Source organism: Mastomys coucha, unplaced genomic scaffold (genome assembly GCF_008632895.1).
Source record: "Mastomys coucha isolate ucsf_1 unplaced genomic scaffold, UCSF_Mcou_1 pScaffold12, whole genome shotgun sequence".
NCBI classification, from domain to species: domain Eukaryota; kingdom Metazoa; phylum Chordata; class Mammalia; order Rodentia; family Muridae; genus Mastomys; species Mastomys coucha.
The window spans coordinates 47445031-47464236 of NW_022196894.1; the positions used below are offsets into that span (position 1 = coordinate 47445031).

General features: G+C 42.5%; 1 long non-coding RNA gene across 2 annotated transcripts; it reads right to left on the minus strand.

Moving 5' to 3' along the window:
* Positions 1-6342: 6342 nt before the first annotated feature.
* On the minus strand, positions 6343-11676 carry LOC116086442. 2 transcript variants are annotated; one of them, XR_004116926.1, is made up of 4 exons: positions 11469-11676; positions 9148-9308; positions 7983-8114; positions 6343-6414 (listed from the first exon to the last, which is right to left on the minus strand). It is a non-coding gene; the product is annotated as an uncharacterized LOC116086442 (long non-coding RNA). The 2 variants fall into 2 exon arrangements; XR_004116925.1 differs by lacking the exon at positions 6343-6414 and having other exon boundaries at positions 7810-8114.
* Positions 11677-19206: the final 7530 nt, after the last annotated feature.

A 19206-nucleotide genomic window follows, 5' to 3' on the forward strand; every position in this document is an offset into this window, starting at 1 on the left:
AGAGATAGCTCAGTAGTTGAGAACACTGACTGCTCTTCCAAAGGTCCTGAGTTCAATTCCCAGCCACCACACTGGTGGCCCACACCCATCTGTAATAGAATCCGGATGTCCTCTTCTGGTGTGTCTGAAGACAGCTACAGTGTGCTCATAGACATTAAAATAAATAAATAAATCTTGTTAAAAATATAATCACATGTGATTCATATGTACTGTTTGTGTGGTGATGCAGGTAAAGTCACCATGCCACTGAGCTTAATGACCTGAGCTTGATTTCTGGGACTTATATGATGGAGACACAGAGCGGCCTCTTCTGACTCACCCTCTCGCCTCCATCCACAAGCTGAGATATGCACACTCACCCCATATTTCTCCCCCCACCCCACACACACACACAAACGCAGTGAATAACATGTAATACAATTCTTAAGTAAGGTGCCAACGATGTCTGTTTTACAAAGACTGCTATATTAGTTGAAGAATGGGCAAGGTTTCTGCAGAAAGTTCAGATGACTGAAGGGTGAATTCGTCCCAAAGGGACAGGAAGAAGACAGAAAAAGGTATCCGTGAGCCAAAGAAGGAGAGGGCTCTGAAGAAGTCGGCCGGCCGTCCTGCCACCCTGATTTTGACAACCTCCAGATTGTAAGCAGCTGCTCAGTCTGTGTCACATGACGCTGAGGTGGGAGTGGGGAGCGGAATGGTGTGTCCCTCAGTCCGCACACAAAGCAGCCGGGAGTTTCAAATGACAGTTATATTCATGACCTACTGCTCTAAGAGGGCCAGGTTTTGTCTGGTCAGCATTCTGTGCTGAGAAAAACAGTTAACCACTCCCCAAATCGAAGCAGGAAGCAGGTAGAGGAAGAGTTGTGTCACTTCCTCTTCAGGGTAAGAGTCTAGAATTGAATTGCTCTAGAGTAGAAGTCTATTACCACTGTTCCCAGAACACAGAGATACAAACATTTATACTATACCTCATGTTAGGTTTCAAACCGGAGGATAAATGGCCCAGGTGCTTGTTTAGCCTATCAAAGAGAACCTGGCTGTCAGGTTCAGCCGTGCACCCCTCAGTCCCTACCTGTTACAGGATACTCCTAGCTACCATACCCTGCTGTCTACCCTTAACTCTCCAACCCTGGGGAATGGACTGCTCTTCTTCATATCATCCAACCATTTTTGGTTACCTGCTCTTTCTGTGCCTTTGGGCCTCCTGGCTGCTGCGTCTGCTCCCCTCTCCAACCCCCTCATCCCTCCTCTCCTCAGCTCCACCATGGCCCAGCTTAGGGTCATGTCCACTCTGGACTCTCCCACAGGTCCCTGGCTCTGCCTATACTCTCTCACACATCTATAAATCTTCTTCTCCAGGCCCTTGGTCCTGTGAAGGTTCTATGCCCCAGTGTAGGGGGGAATTCCAGGGCCAGGAAGCAGGAGGGGGTGGGTTGGTGAGCAGGGGGAGTAGGGAGGGAACAGGGTTTTTTGTTTGTTTGTTTGTTTTCATTTTTGTTTTTTGTTTTTTAATTTATTTTATTTTATTTTTTTTCAGAGGGGAAACGGGGAAAGGAAATGACATGTAAATAAAGAAAATATCTAATTAAAAATAATAATAATAAAAAAATCTTCTCTTCCACCGTACCTAGGGGCATACCATGGTATGCCCCTTTCCTTTTTTAATTTCTTCTCTTTTCTTCTTGTTCTTCTTTTCATTCATTTTCTGCAGTGTTAAAAACCTTAATGACTAACAATTTCTAGTGAGAAATTGTTATCATATTGTACAATTACAAACCCACACATAGCCTAGGGCTTCAGATGGGTTCAGTTCCATAATTTCATGTAGGAAGAAAGACACTGAGACCCGAAGAAGGGAGAGAGACTTGACAAAGGTCACAGATCAGAAAAAATACCCCAGCCCCTGGCCTCCATCACCTCCCATCCTAGAGTCTCAGCACCACAGGCTTGCCCGGCTGTCCTACTGGAGTCAAGGTAGCCTTCATCTGTATCTTACCACTCTTCTTTGTTCATGCAATGATGTGGAAGTTAAAAGGTCACGGACACTTTATAAAATCAGCCCAAAGAATTAACAAGACAATCAGTGAGTAGAAACATTCAATATAAAGCCTTTGGTTTTCATAGAGACAACTCTCCCCTCAGGAAGAGAAAACCCTCCCCCACACTCCATACTCCTGTAAACCGTGCCCAGACATTCCCTTTTAAATCCACTTGATATAGTACTTTCTTAGTGCACATAATTATCCTTTAATAGATCCTTTTTTAGCCAATGAAATTATCAACCTTTTTTTCTTCCTTACTTTTAAACCTCTATCTTTGTCCCATATCATAACTTTCTTTTTCCTTCAAAATCCAATGTATACAGTTTATTTTTTGGAGCTTCCTGTTCGTGTAGTCCATAGGTTTCCTCTGGATGAGAAAATGCTTATTCCACCCAATAGTGTCATTGCTTTTATTATGCTTGTTACAGATTGCGAGAAGACCATTCATCAAACACTTACAGCCACTGGGGAGCTATCCCGAAGGTTAGTGTAAGCCTCTGACATTGTGTGCTTTCACCTTGGACAGGCTCCATCTGAGAAGAGCGGCACCAGAGGGTCTTCAGACCACGGAGCCTAATTGTCCTCACTCAGAACTGATGAAACTAAGGCAGGTAAGCACCTGCCTCCACTCCCTCCCCCAGGGCCATACACCTAGCTAATGCCTCCAACCAACTGGGTTTTCCACAAAGCAGGGAATTATAGAAATCCTTCGTAACACCTCAAGTTCATTGCAAGGTGGTCTTGTAATTGTTTATAGTTCTCTCAGCAATATGAAAACATGACAACATATGGATCCCAGCCTTTCTATAATATTGAAAATCTGCTTGGTTAATTTAGAATTGCTCCAGTCTCAACACTTAAGTGGTTTCACAAATTTATCCAGAAATCAGAATCCAGAAGCTGTAGGCATGATGTAGGCAAGTTGTTAAATTCCTTTGCCTCGGTTTCCCCTTACTTAAAGTATTCATTTATATCCCTTTCAGATGATATGATGTAATACACAGAAAAGGCTTAATAACCATAACAACTCAGTAGATTTGAATGAATCTTATTCAAACTACAAGTGAGAAGATATCACTCAACAGAGGTTTGACAAATGTTTGCATGGGAGTTACTATTATACCTCTAACAATTACAGAATAAAACAATAGAAATCTTGGACTCTGAATTGAGAAAGAAGAGCCACAAAGACATCCCTGCCATGAAGGAGGTTGTGACTTGGGAAAAGTGATACCCTCTCTAGGTCTCAGGGCTTTAATCACCGCTCTAAAGCTAAACTCTCAATGAGAGAAAGAAGCACCCAGAAGTATGGCATAACTGACTCAGGAAGCAGCCACACCCTGCTGAGAGTTATTGTCCTTCCTGAAGTAAGCAAGAAGCTTCTTTAGTCTCCATCCACAAGAAAAAGAAAAACAGTTCCCGCTCCATTGTTCTGAGGCACCCTCTCCCTAGAGAAAGAATTATCCCAGCCTTTCCCTCAGGGGGGCCAGTCTGCCCAAGCTCAAGCCAGAGACAGGAGCAGATGAACAAAGAACGTCAGAGCAATTAGTTTTGGCAATTAGGCAGGCAATTAGTTCTGCTCTGAGTAGAAAGGGAGGAGAAGGTAAATCAGCAGCCTCAGAGGTGATGGGAAATGTGAGTTGGCCTGGGCTCTGGTGACACCCAGGTGAGAAGGTTGGGTACTCCCCAGCCTCCATTCCCTCCTGCTATCAGGACCACAGCGGAAGTTGTTTTCCAGGAACAAGACAACTCCAGGCTTTCAGCCCTGTTCTAACGTCTTCCTCAGAATGCCATAAGTTCTCCGTCTTCCTCAGAATGCCATAAGTTCTCAGGGTTTGCTCCAGTGGAGTCCCTGTTGCTCTCTCCCCCAGGAATCATATTTGCAGTGTTAAAATTCTTAGATGCAGTTTCCTGGGGATGCTCCCAGAAAAGAGTTTGTTGTTTTGAAAGCTTGGGAAAGTCTCTTCTAAGGGGCAATTAATTTCTCATTTATCTAAGGGTAGAGGAGAAATTACACAATTTCACAACACAATAAGGGGGGACACTTAAAAAAAACAGTGCTTACAAGGCAAAGCTCTGAGCTTGGGTACCAGCTGTCCTTCTTCCAAAGCTCTGGCCTTTGGTTTTGAAAGACCCCTCAAGAGAGGAGACCCTCACTCTAGTCTCGGGATTACACGACCCCCACGAAACTCACAAGAGACCGATCTTGCTGCAAACACAGGAGGTTTATTTAGGAAACCAGTGTGCTGGGGCCGAGCTAATAACCCGAGCAGGGACAGAGGAGTTCAACCCCTAGCTCAAGAAGTATAGGGTATTTAAAGAAAAAAAACACAAACCAGGGGGAGTGAGGGAAATTCCAACCCAGGTTATTCAGTCAGTTAAGGAGGGGAACATACTCATTTTAGGAACGTAATCTTCTACCGGTCAGCAGGGTGGAGAGCCTCCTGAACCAGTTGACCTTCATTCCTAGTTCCACCCTCATTGTGGTTCAGCCAGGAGGGACAGGTCTCAGGAACCAGAGCCCTGAGGCTCTGAGTTAGCCAAGTTCCTAGAACCCAGAGCTCTGAACCTGTTGACCTGCATTCTTAGTTCTGCTCAGTCTGCTAGGGGGTCATAAAAAACTTTTTTTTATACCTTTCATAGTTTTCAGTTTCATCTGCTCCAAATTGGAAGAATGACAGAACAACCTGTGAACATGCAGGGCACTTCAATATGTCTTGTCAGTTCCAATTTGGGGAATTCATATATTAAAAATTATTTGTGTTTATCTAAAATTCAAATGTGTCTGGTCACCTTCTCTTTTCCATTGCTAGATTTGGCAATTCTAGGTATTAAAAATAATAAGACCCTTCTTGAACATTATTGAGGTTAAATCAAACATCACACAGCACAACAAGAAATTAGGGGGGTGGGGGAGTAAAAAACAAATAAAACACCCTAATGTTTCTTTCTCTTTCCTTTCCTTTGCCCCTATTATCTAATTTAATCAAACTTGTTCTCCCAAGTCCTGATGTTTAGATGAACAGGAACGGCAGCTGGCTAGCTTTTCAGAAAAGGAAAATCTTCCTATGAGTTGCCTGCACCAAGGGTTTTAGGTGAGGCTAAAGACCTCTCAAGTGAAGGCAAGAGTAAAGGAAGAATGTCTGGACATGATCACACTCTGCTTTCCTACCCTGACTTTCTAAATCAGTATTTCCAGCTGTTCTTCTTATGACTAAGACTTCCAAGCCACTGACAAGGCCAGAGAAATGAGAGAATGTAAAAGCCAACACTGACTGCAGCAGCACTTTGTCCAGCGCATTGACAAGAGTCTTAGAAAAAGTCAGGAGTGGGAGCCAGTGCTAGCCTTCCAGTTTACAGTGCATAGCTGGTGTTCCCATGACCCACCTAACCAAAGGCACCTTCAGATGTTGTGAGACACGATGCTGAACCAATTATAGGAACCCTCGTTAAGAAAAAAAGATGCAGAATTACAAATACGAAATTAGACATGAAACTGAATATTTACTTAGAAGGAGAAATTATATCATGACAAATTACAGGAGTGCTGGAGAATCAGGCCCCTTTCTTCTAAAAATCCCTACAAGTGATTTGCTAGAAATGCTGACACAGAAATGTTTCCTGATTATAACCCGGCTTTCTCTCCCCACCTGGAACCTTGGCAAGCTAGGCACTCACACCAGCCACCCTGAACAGAAAGGGACCTGAACCCTAGACCTTATTACCGTCATTATATATCTTCTCTTGCACTTAACGGAGTACTTTTATAGCCATGTTTATTGTACAAGCAACATTGTAAGCATGTTGATGAAAAACAAAAGGTGGGAGGGGATTCTCACGTTTCTGCCATCTTAATCGGCCATCTGTTTCTTTTCTCTGTGTTCCTTTTATATTTTCACTCATATGCACTACTTATAAGCCTGAAACCATGATGCTCTCATGCGTTGTTTAGGCTTCTGTAACAAAATACTGCAGGCTGGGTAATTAATGAACAATAGGAACTGTGTCTCAGTGGTCCAAGAACAGGTTCTGTCATCTAGCTGCTATATCATAGCAACGCAAGGAGTCGAGAAGCAAACTGAGTCAGTATACAGACAAGGAGCAAACTCTCTTCTTTCACCAAAAGCCTACTTCCACAATAACAGTACTAATTCACGAAAGACTGTGTGACTTAAACACTCCTTCTGTCTGCCACCCCTTAACACTGATTACTATAACATCAAATATGAGCATGCCCTTGAGGGGGGCCTTGTAACTAATATACACCATTGGATCTTTCAGGATGTTTTCCAATTTGCACGGTATCGGTTTTCTGTTTCTCCATACTCTTCCTCACTGTGACGTTTCAAGGATGCATGATCATTCCCTTGTCCTTTGTTAAGAAATGAGAAAAGCGGGTGGGAAGCTGAATTTTAGGTTACTGTGAACACTTTTAAATGCAAAAAAAAAAAAAAAAAAAAAAAAAAAAGACTTTAGCAACATTGTAACTCAAACTGGAGTAAATAATCTGCCAATTTAAAAAAAAAATCACTTCAACCTTTTATTAGGTGTGGGCTGAAAAAGAAACTATCAGCAGGCTGGCATTCCACTTTCAACTAATTTCTCCAGTAAGGTGATTCAAAGTCTGTTGAGCACGCCCCTCCCAATGAGGGAAAAGAATAGAATAAACAGATTGCCACATGACTGGATACTCAAATGGACAATGTTTTCCTAAGACATGTTTCCTGATGGAAAGGAGTCACTGCTGGAGCCCCACCACGCCAGTTCTATGGCAATAATTTAATTATGCCAATTAGAGCGCACATCCCCCTGGGAGGCGTTATGAGGACCCTCTTCTGGGAGAAACACTGGAACAAAACATTTCAGCAGTGCTCAGTGGCTTTCCCTTCCTGGGTGAAAATTAGGAGTTGAGTACACTATGATTCATAACTTCACAGAACAGCTCGTGTGGGTGGACACCCGTCACTCTTGTCTTCCTTACAAGCCTAAGGCTACACCCCCTACCTTTTACTTTCTGAACTTCTCCATGGGGTGCAGCAACTGAGCTACTCTGTGTAATTTTGACTTTAAAATTCTCCAGTGTAAAGATCTAGAGCAGCAGCAGCAGAAGAAAAACAACGGAAAACCTCCCATTTGAGATTCTCTAAGTGTCATGTCAGGCAGCAAGCTAGGAGTGGGAAATGCCTTCTCTGTGGCTTGGAACTGTCTCCACAGCCCATCGAATTTATAAGTAAAGGTGATTATGGCTCATCACAACTCACTTAGAGCAGCAGACCAAGATGGATATGAGCTACTAAAATCACTTGCTAAGGCAATTTTAGAATGAGTCCTCACATTAATGACAGTGACTCATCTTTTTCTGTGGTTCCTAATATATCAAAGGTTGTCTCCCTCTCTGGTTCTCATGTCCTCACATATAGGGCAGGAAGGAGGTCTAAGAAGATAAAGTGGAAGGTGATATAGCCAGAGCCAAAGGTTGATCTCTTACCAAGGCATGTAGATTAACAGCTATGTTCTTAACAGTGTCAAGGATAAACCCTCCCTAGTCCTCGGCCTGTAACATCCTCACAGACTTTATGCTTAGATGCCTTGGGATGAAAGGCAGAGTGTGAAGGTCATCTACAAGAACAGTTTCGACCAGAGCTCTTTAGACATTACCCTTACTTCTGAAGCGGTGACTCACCCATCACCTAAGAAACGGTATGGGCAAAAGCCGTCTGCCCGCCCGCAAAGACAAAAATAAAAAGGTGGGTTTTTTTTTTCCTCTTAATTTTATAAAAGCCAATGTCTATGTGAACCAGAAACAGGGAATGACATTCTGACCAGCCGATTTTCTCACTGAAGCTTTTACCAAATGAAATTTTCTCTGCTTCCTATTTTTATGCTGTCTTCTAGTGTTGCTGGCACGGGTAACCATCATACTTGGCGCTTCTGTCTTACTTGTCATCCAACGATTTCAAAGTGCTCTGCAGCAGGATTTCATCCTCACAGTGTGACTGGGAGAAAGGTCAGCTCTGTTGTGCCTGATGAGCAGGTAGGACGCAGAGAGGTGACGAGACTTAGATGCGTGCGCTGCAGAGCATCAGGGACAGAAGTAGGTTAGAACCAGAGCTTCTTCATTTTAACTCGGTCCTCGCTGTTTATTCATCCTATCGCTGTGACCTTGGCTTCCCCGGGCCGAACCCAAGACTCACTGCAGCAGACTATGAACAGTTTGCTAAGTGTCTGACCCTATAGAGAAACTGAAAACCCAAATAAGAGAGGTTTGACTTGTTTTTGAGATTCACTTTTTTGGGCGTTAAGTACTTGGACAAACAAGCCTAAAACGTTGGTGCGGATCCACTGGGAGAAAATGGCTACCAGATTTCAGTACTTGAAAATATCAAAGTATTGGCAAGGAAGCTCAGCAACATGATCTTAAAGTCTGCAGTTGGGGATGTAATTAGTGCAACCACTGGAAAGAACACTTAGTCTTGTCTTTTAAACCAGATCATGCACATAGGCTTCAATACGGTAGTGTTACTTCTCCATGTAGTCTGGAGAGAAATCCTCACCCATAAGCTCCAAGAATATGCACACAGATATTTATAAAATGAAATATTATCCACAGGTGAAAATGACTGGGCCACGTCTTCCCAGAAAATATGGATAAACTCTATATCCATGGAAGGAGGGGAGTAAGCCAGAGACAAAAGATGAATCTTTGTGAGGCTTTTTTTTTTTAAGTCAAAAGTAGGAAAAGTACACACATGAATAGAGGAAACAAACATATACATCATAAAATGGGAGTGGGGGTGGGGGTATGGCTAGAAGCAAAGGAAGCAAGAACAACACAAGATGCATGAGCACCCCACCTTGGAAAAAAAATTCAAGGCTCGAAGAGAGGAACAACACAGTACAGCGGATATGTTCAAGCTCTGGGTGGTAGGTTCTGCTTTCTCATCACATGGATGTGACATTTTAAAAAATTCTTTCATTTATTTACATTCTAAATGTTGCCTGTCTATCCTCTTAAGAGTTCTTCACCCTCATGCCCCCTCTTCTTTGCCTCTGAGAAGGTGCTCCCCTATCCCCCACCCACCCCCTCATCCACCCACCCCCTTACCTTATCCACTCATCTCTCTTCCCTGGGGCATCAAGTCTCTACAGAAATAGGTGCATCCTCTCCCAGTGAGGCCGAATCAGGCAGTCCTCTGCTACATATGTATGAGCCAGGGGCCAAGGACTAGCAACCATTGGACTGAGGTCAGGGATGCATCTGGAAGACTTAGGAGAAGGATTGAAGGAGCTGAAGGGGATGGCAATCCCATAAGAAGACCAACAGTATCAACTAACCCAGACCCCTGGGAGCTCTCAGAGACTAAACCACCAGCCAAAGAGCATACATGGGCTGGCATGTGGTATCCTTTAAGGCATTATAAAATAATTTAAGTCAGTGCTAATGAGCTAACAGCAGAGAAAAGAGTCTGCAACAATGGTGTGTGTGCAGGGTTTAACTCGTTTATTTAAGACTACAAATAGTTAACATTTTTGAAGGATAGCATTTTTTTTACATGTCTGCCAAACTTAAGTTCTATGACATCAAAATAGGGATGTCATCGAAAGATTTATTATAGTAAGTTTGTAACTCATTTGAGTAAATGGGGAGCAAGATCTTAAAACTCAATCAAAGTTCTGGGGAAGTGTATGAACAAACAATTTTAGGAAAATTCAATGAGGAGTGGATGAAAGATGTTTGAACTGTGCTAGTAAACAAAGAAATAAAGAATGTGTGGGGACTTTTCCTCTTAACTCTAAGGCTGCTGAAGACTGAAATCCAGGTATTAGCAGTGGTCAAGTGGGTGCCTTCCAAGAGGCACTTTAGAGATAAAAATACAGTGGCTTTTAATTATGCCTCCAAGGCTTTGTTCAAGAAGATACGGGAAGCTTCTCCAAAAGAAATCATTAGAGTCCTAAAAATATTCACAGCAACATTACCTTTAATAACAAAAATTAGCCTAACTATTGAACAATTGGAAAGTGGTTAAAGTATTGAACAGCCTCAATGGAGGCCACACAACCATTAAAATGGGATTTTAAAAGAAGCTTACTGATGGGACAGTGGCCCACAAATTATTTGTACTGCCAAATTTTGTATTCATAACACACATACACATACAGAGAGAGAGAGAGAGAGAGAGAGAGAGAGAGAGAGAGAGAGAGAGAGAGAGAGAGAACCATGGGGAAGACATGGAAGGTTTACACTGAGCTGTATTATAAGCTCTGATACAGTTTTGCATTTCTACTTTTTCCCTGTCACATTTTCAATAGTCAATATCCTAGATTGACAACATCATATGAATATCTTTAAAAGAGTAGAAAGTATCTTCTATATAGGGAAAGACACTCTATGGTTAACAGGGCTGAGCCTTAAAATGTTCCTCGTTGAGTCACCAACTATCCCGGCAAGTCAGGGATTCTCTGCTTGAGCAAATCTTCCAGAATGTGAAGACAGCTGGCCATCATCTTCCCTTTGAATTGGGAGCTTCATTCTAATGGAAAAATTTCCTCTCTAAGCTTCAGCCTTCATCGTAGTGATTCCACCAGACATGACTACTGTGAGCTTGTAGACTTCTCTTTAAGTTACTTCTGAAGGCACGTGTAGATAATGAGCAGAGTCTATAAACACCATCCACCGGGATTAGGCATCACTCAGTCTCAATGTGTACTCAAAAAAGTCACTCTTGTGTTGAGGAAGAGGAGCCTGTCCCATTCTTCGCACTACATATACATTTTCCTTTTGTAGAGGTAAGTAGCACTTGTGTCCACCGGAAAGCTGAGCCCTGAAAAATGCGGTTAGATGGGTAAAACAAGCCCCGCCTCCCCCATAAGGCTCTGGGGAAGAGTGGAGAGTCAGGCAAACACCGCCTTTCCCACAGACCCTTACACGGATGCAACAAATCCTCCCCCACGGTGATCTTCAGGAAGCTCTTCTGTAACTTGGTGTGATAGAACCAATGAGAATCTCTGCCTCACTCTGAGGCACCATGAGTGGTGGGCGAGGAGGCCAAGGAACCAAAATGGCTGCCTCCTCTTCCGCCTTCAAGTGATGGGAGTACCTCAGAACCGGAATAGCTATTTACACGCACTCTTGAGCCTTAGTTTCCTCAGGAATAAACTGGATGGAGAGTGCTGTTGGCATGTACACCACAAAGTTTTAAAGACTACCCAGACTATGCTGCAAGAGTCCAGAGCAGTGCCTGAAGATGGCTACGCAGGAAGGAGCTCTGAAATTCAGGAGGAGTACCAAGGGCCAGGGAGACTAGAAGGCAGTAGGAGAAAGTGGGCAATTAAGCTGGGTGGGATGAAGTCTTCCCAGAGCCTATTGTAGTGGGAAACCTTCAAGTCTGTCCCAAGTTGGGGTGAGGGGGGTAGGGATTTTCATACCTCTGCAAGCAACAAGAAGACAGACACCAAGAGAATGAAATGGGGGCTTGGTGTCATAGCCAAGAGAGTCACCACTTGGGTCTCCTCCGGTAGCTGAGGGACTGGGATCTATGATCTCTTGATGAGTTTGTATCCAGGCCACTTTTCCTACCTCTGCTTCCCGATAGTGGGATAGGCAGGCAGGCCTCTTCCTGGGGGGTGGGGCCAGATCTGTTAGATGACTTTGCCTGGAGAAGTCCTCTATTGTTTTATTGCGTCCTTAGACGCCTCACTGGCCTAGATCCTTCCTTCCAGCCTTCGTTCCTTCTCTTACTTAGAATTAGCTCTCTCCAGTCTCCTTCACGCTGGTTGTGAAGACCTAACTATAACCCTCGTCTCCGTTCAGGAATAACATTTAGCTTTGGCTTTTGTGAATTATCTTTGGTTTTACTTCTTGACTATACACGATCTGAAAAAGAAAACTGAAAAAAAAAGTAAGCAAACAAACAAAATTAAGAAGCAAACTCTGAGAACTCAAACAACCATCTGGAGAGGCAGAAAACAGGGTGGAGGAGTTGTTCTGTGAAAGGAGCCTGAAGAAGTACAGCAATCCATTGGGTCAGGAGAAAAAAAAAAACCTGGCAAACAGAAAAATGCAGACAAGCATTAATCTGGCTTAAGACTCATGTCTAATGTCTGAGTTTTTCTGCTGATCCTTAAATTTTCTTTAAAGATATATTTAGGGGAAAACTAAAAAGTACAGACTGGTCAAATTATTTGGTCCTTGGATTCTCATTATTTGGAAGAAGCATTAAGGAACAAGGACAACCAGATGGGGAGATGGCTTCATTGATAAAGTCCTTGCTTTGGAGCAAGAATGTCTTAGTTTGGTCACCAGAACCCCAGTAAAATCCAGGCATGATGGTGCGTACGTGTAATTCAGCACAGTGGAGACAGGGGTTGGCATGTGTCTAGGGCTTGTTGGTTTGTTTGACAAGTTCAGACCTGTTGGAAACCCAGTCTTAAGGGAAAGATGAGATGTCTGAGGAACAATAGCCAAGATTATCCTCTAGCCCAGTGGCTCTCAACCTGTGAGTCATAAGCCCTTTGGGGATTACATTATCAGATATCCTGCATTTCAGATATTTACATTACAATTCATAATAGCAAAATTACAGTTATGAAGTAATATGGACATAGTTTTATGGCTGGAGGTCAACACAACATGAGGAACTATATTAAAGGGTCCCAGAATTAGGGAAGTTGAGAACCACTACTCTAGCCTCTAGATGCACAGGCATACACATACACAATGACACACACACACACACACACACATACACATGAGCTTGGAAATACACATACATACACATGGGGGGGGGTGGGGGGAGGAATGCCACCTAAGCCTACACCCTCATTTTTTACAAGTGAAGCTGGAAATGATGAAGAGAGGTTGAGAGACTCTGGGGGTTAATACAAGACACTGCTTAATTCTCCGTGCAGACAGATGAAGTAAGTACGTGATTCTTGAGCACTTGGAAAGGAATGTAGTGATCACTAAGAGACAACATATGTTCATTAAGCATGGGTCATGCAAAACATCCCCTTTTATTTTTCTCCCAGTGGGGAACATCAAAGGTATCAATTCATCTAATTACCCAGAGTATTTGAAAAGGCTGATCATATTGGCTTTGTAATTAAGCTGGAAAAGATAGCTAAATTATGAGCTGGGTGCCATTCCGCCTTCCAGACCTTCCTTTGTTCACACCTTTATTCACTCAGCATTCTTTCTATATTCTGCACAGTGCCAGAAAGCCTGAGCACCCTGTGAAATCTAAGGAGCACATTGTCAATTTCAACCTAAAGAAACTTTCAGAAGATGCTTCTAAAATGTGGCCTAGGACCAAAAGCATCAGAATAGCATATGGTGCTTGTTAAAAATGCACATTCCTGGAGTCACGTCTCAGACTCACTGAATCCAAATTTCAGGAAATGAGACACAGGGATCAAGCACATTGAATACATGTCCTGAGTGATTCCTTAACATGAATTTAAGAGCTACTGTGAAGTCATTTTCCACCCTCCTAAAATCATCAACATTTTAGTGTTAGTGATTTGAGTCTAATATATACCTGGGCTGACCAGGTGTTGTGACACACACCTTTAATCCCAGGAATAAGAAACAGAGATATCTCTGTAAATTGAAGGGTAGCCTGGTCTACACAGTGAGTCCCAGACAAGTCAGTGCTACATGGTGGATTCCTGTCCCATAAAAACAAAACGCAAAACAAAAACTTGGACTATCAAATTTACACAGGACTAAAAGTTGAAAGTAAAGCTGATAAAACAGATTAAAAAAAAAATCAAACTTAAGTCAAAAGACCTTGAAAAGGAGAGGAATGGAATAAAATTAACAATACACACTTAATAGGGTTAAATGTTAAATTTTGCATCCAAGTTCAAAGAATCAACTGCTTAAATACAAGGTAGGAAGGCTTCAGATTGACAGCAGTTCACTTGATAAAGATTTAAAGTTCAATGAGAGTCAAAAAGGGGCTATTATTTTTAACAGAAACTCCTACGAATTTTAGAAGGCATTAGTAGAAATTAAACTTAAGTGGAGGAGGGGCAAAACTGTGCCCATCACTTTGAGGACTGGTGAAGCACAGCTACTTTGGAATATTTAAAAATGTAAAGAGATTAAAGGATTTTGTTATACTTTGGATGTTGGCTGTCATCCACAGGCCATAGTGAAGGCTTGCTCCCCAGGGTGGTACTGACAGAAGTGGGAGAAGTGTTAGGAGGTAGAGTCTCTGGGAGGTTAGTAGGTCATGGGATATGAGCCCTTGAAATGCTAGGCCCATACTATGTCGGTTTCCTTCTGTTTACTGAAGCATGGGGTGAAAGCTGTACTTTGTCCTGCATTCCCGACATGAAGAATGTCAGGAATGTCACCCTTGCTATAGGCCCCTAAGCTGGGCACTTAATTTTGTGCTGGAATCTCCATAACCATGAGTAAATCTTTTCTTTGTATAAATTAGCTGCCTCAAGTACTGTTATAGTGATGAAGAGCTAACTAGTACAATTTATCATCATCATCATCATCATCATTATTATTACTTTTTTATTGTTTTTAATTTTTATACACTTTGAGTTAAAATAGAATTATATTACTTCCCTCTTTCCCTTTCCTCCCTCCAGCCCTTCCCAGGTATCATCGCTCCAAACCCTTCCATACCCCCAACTCTCAAACTAATCTGCTTTTCTCTATTATTATTTGTAATAATAATATATGCAATATTATATAAGATATACAAATATTATATATAAGATATATACAATATATAAGATATACACACATGCACACAAATACAACTTCCTGAGTTTGTTTTAGGTGTTTCTGTACATATGGTTTTAGGGCTGATCGTTTTTTATTGCTAACCAATAATGGGACTCAGTCCTGGATGAGGCTGATTTTCCCTCCCTGAATAGCCAGGAGTTGTCTATAGTTTTTGTCTAGGGCTGAGAGTCTATGAAACTTTCCCTCTTTCACATTAACATGTTTATCGATACTGCCATTGTTCTGGTCTTGTTTATTGCAAACATTTCTAAGAGAGACTGTTCCACAGCTGATCTCCTGATATTCAGACTCTTTCAAGTTTTCTGTCCCCTCTTCAGTGATATTCCCTGAGCCATAGAAGCGGGAGCTGTGACGTAGATTTATCTACTAGGGTTGGGACCCCCATGATCTGTTGATCTCTATATTTGTCCAGTTGTGATTTTTCTATGATGATCTCCATTAGATGTAAAGAGAAGGTTCTTTGATGAGGAACGGCAGCTACACTTATCAGTGAGTTTAGGATATGGTTTAGAATGTAGTTAGAAAACTTTGCTGGTCTAGCAGAGTGGTAGTAGCAGATTCTTTTCTGAAGTCCATGACCTCACTAGCTCCAGGACATTGGCTAGCTTTCCGGCAGCAGGCATCATTTCTCTCCTGTTGAGTGCTCTTAATTCCAATTTAATAGCTGTTGGTTACCAGCAATGTATGAGTGCCATTTATGTACCTTTGGGAATACATTACCACGTTGGTCATTGTTGTGGTTCACAGGTATCACTGCTGGGTAGAATTATTAATTGCTTCCCTCCCTAGGCAGCTGGTATAGGATTTTACTATGGAAGCTAAGTTGTTGGGAAGGGGGGCTTTCAGGGTAGATCCAGCTCAAGTGTGTCTTAAGTGTGCACGCTTGTCTTAGGGTTTCCATTGACACCTTGGCCAAGGCAACTATTATAAAAGACAACATTTAATTGTGGCTGACTTACTGGTTCTGTGGCTCAGGCCATTATCATCAAGGCAGGAACATGGCTGCATACAGGTAGATACAGGGCTGGAGGAGCTGAAAATTCTATTATCTTCATGCAAAGGAAGCCAGGGGTACAATGATGTCAAGGAAGCTAGGAGGAGGGGTCTCAACCTTCCCACCCTCCCCCTACAGTGACACACTTAATTTGAACAAGGGCACACCTTCTCCAACAAAGCCACACCTCCTAATATTGCTACTCCCTGGGCCAAACATATTCAAACCACGACAAGTCTCATCAGCACACTTGACTGACCATTTGAAAGGAGGTTTCTCTTGACTGGTCGTAGGGCTTTTGTTAGTCTGTTTTTCGTGGGGAGCATTATCAGCCCAAGAGGCATTACTTTCCTCAAGATACACATATAGTATAATTTCAGGTAAAGTTTAAATAATTGATTTCTTGAGGTTTTATCAAACAATCCAGGTGTTATTTGCCCCGGTATCCTTCCTCCTTCTTCTGTATTGACTGACTAATACATCCTACAATTTGAGAATTCATGTTAAACAGTGTGTGTGTAAGAGAAGATATCTTTTTTTTTTCTTTTGAGACAGGGTTTCTCTGTGTATCCCTGGCTGTCCTGGAACTCACTATGTAGACCAGGCTGGCCTCGAACTCAGAAATCTGCCTGCCTCTGCCTCCCAAGTGCTGGGACTAAAGGCATGTGCCACCACTGCCCAGCAAGAGAAGCTATCTTAATCAGGGTTTCTATTACTGCAACAAAACACCATGACCAAAAATCAAGTTGGGGAAGAAAGGGTTTATTCAGCTTACACTTTCAGATCCATCTTTCCAGATAGTCTATCACTGGAGGAAGTCACGACTAGAAGTCAAGCGGGGCTGGATCCTGGGGGTAGGAGCTGATGCATGGAGGAGTGCTGCTCACTGGCCTGCTTTCCCTGGCTTACCCAGGCTCCTTTCTTGTGAAACCAGGACCACCAGCCTAGGGGTGGCACCACCGATAATGACCTGGGCCCTATTGCAATGGTTACTAATTGAGAAAATGCTATACAGCTGGATCTCATAGAGGCATTCCCTCAATTGAGGCTCCCTTCTCTGTGATGACTCTAGCTTGTGTCAAGCTGACACAAAAACCAGCCAGTACAGAAGGCAACTGGGTGGTGAGGTATATTAGTCCCACATTATACTAAGAATTAGTAAGGAAACAGACTGTTTCACATGGGAAAGTGAAACCCTAGTTTCACAGTAGCTGACCTGATGGAGCTGAGATTCTATTTGGAAGAGGGAAGAAATAGACTTTTCCTCTACATTTATAAGAGAGACACAAGATCCCAAAAGATACTTTGGCTTGACGTTAAAAATAATTTTCTAAAAGTTAGAGAGGTCTCTGTGTAGAGTACGATGATGCCCTTATGAAATAGTGATTTCTAGGAGTCAGTTAAAATACCGGTGATGCATCTTATGGTGAGCATTTTGTCAATCAATCCATCAGTCAACCAAAGAAGATGCTGTAGTTGGAATGTTTTTACCCCTGTCCAAAATTTGTGTTGAAGTTTAACCTCCATGTCAAGACAAAGAAAACTGTCTGTCTTCCATCTACTCTCGCTCACAGTCAATACGGAATTTCAGTGACCTGAAAACATGAATTTTTCCTCAGCAGAAGGCAGTTCTGCAGCAGTGGACAGCAGCTGCTCTGCTCTAATCCAGATCCTCCCCTCTAATCCAATTTAATTCTGACACCATCTTTCTTGAAATAACATCAGGGCTTACAGGTTGGGGGCTCAGTTCCCAAAACTGCTTAGGATTCCAGCCACACGGCCAGGATCATTCCACCTGTGCTTCGAGCAATAGGGAGAGGGCTCCCACGCTTCTTCCTGGAATTTGATTAATTCCCTTGAGTCAGTCACAAACTTTGGGGAAGAACCGATATTTAAAGGTGTGTTATTCTAAAGGATACAAATGAATATATGCACAGTGAACGTTTAGGAGCTAGGAACCCTAGCTTCCAAGCCCTCTCCAGCCACTCTCTAGGAACATCCATGTGTTCGGTTAACAGGAAGCTCTCTGAACTTTGTCTTTGGGGATTTTATGAAGGTTCCTTCCACAGGCATGCTGGCTCACAGGCTGGGAGAGGAAACCAGGTCTAGAGAATTAAAGCAAAACTCTTCTGGAATAAGGAGGCTATTATCACATTGAGGTAGCTTGGAGATTTTCCTTATGGCTAACTGAAGGTGGGGGAAGCTTAGAACTTTAAAGATCCACCACTGGTAGGAATTTATAATCTGGGAAATTTTTCCTTGGAAAATAATCTAGGAAAGCCATTTCCCCTCAATATAAACATCCTCTCTTGGAGACAGGAGGGGAACCTATGATTCATGAAATAGAAGATAAAAATTAAAAAAAAGATAAATAAAATTACAAGACTCAGCAAGTTTTTAAAACTTACAAGATTCGTTGTAGTTTGCTTTCCTGTTATGTGATAAACAAAAGGACCTGGGAAGGAAGCTTGCTTTCAGCCTATAGGTATAGTCAGTCTATAAATGCAGAAAGTTATTGCAAGAGATCAAGGCGGGAACCTAGAAGCTGGAAGTGAAACAGAAACCACAGAGGAACGCTGTTTCCTGAATTTATCTAGCTCTTGCTCAGATGGCTTTCTTAAGTAGCCCAGGACCACCTGACAGGTGCGCTGGGCTGGGCCCTTCCACATCCCTGAGCAATCAAGAAAACGCCCCGCAGGCAGACATGCTCACAGGCCAGTCTGATGAACACAACTCTTCAGCAGAGGTTCTCTCTTAAGTATGTCAAATTGACAACCAAGATTAGCTATCATAAATCTACCGCTTGTCAGCTTGACGCACAAACACATCACTGTTAAACTATAACCTTTACTTTTAACCAAGATTGCATGTTAACATAACAATATAAAACATCACACAGCCTCTGATGTCCCAAGGTCTTCTCACATTTCAACACATGAAAGTTCAGTGTCTAAAAAATCCAAAGCCTCTTATTTGTGGGTATCTATAAACTCAAAACTAAATTGCATATGTTCTAATTCCAAAAGGGAAGACCCAGAGAGAGGTCTAATCAGAATTAAGTAAAACTAAATTCCAAAAGTATAGTTAGTTGGCTCAGTATCTGACACTCTGGTGACCTCTGGCTTCAAAGGGTTTAAGAGGCTCCATTTCTCTGGCTCTGCCACCTGAAGCACACACATCTAGGCTCAGGATGGCTCCATTCTGTATCCATCACTGTTCATGGTAGGTCTTCTACAATCCTGGCATCTACAGCATGTTGGGGTCTCCATCATAAGAGACTTTACTTTCACCAATGGGAAACCTCCTGGCTTCTCCAGGGACTCTGACACTGCTGCATGGTTTCAATCCTCAGCTTCTTTCCACAACCCCTTCAGTCTTGTAGTTTCCATGCAGAAGCCATCATC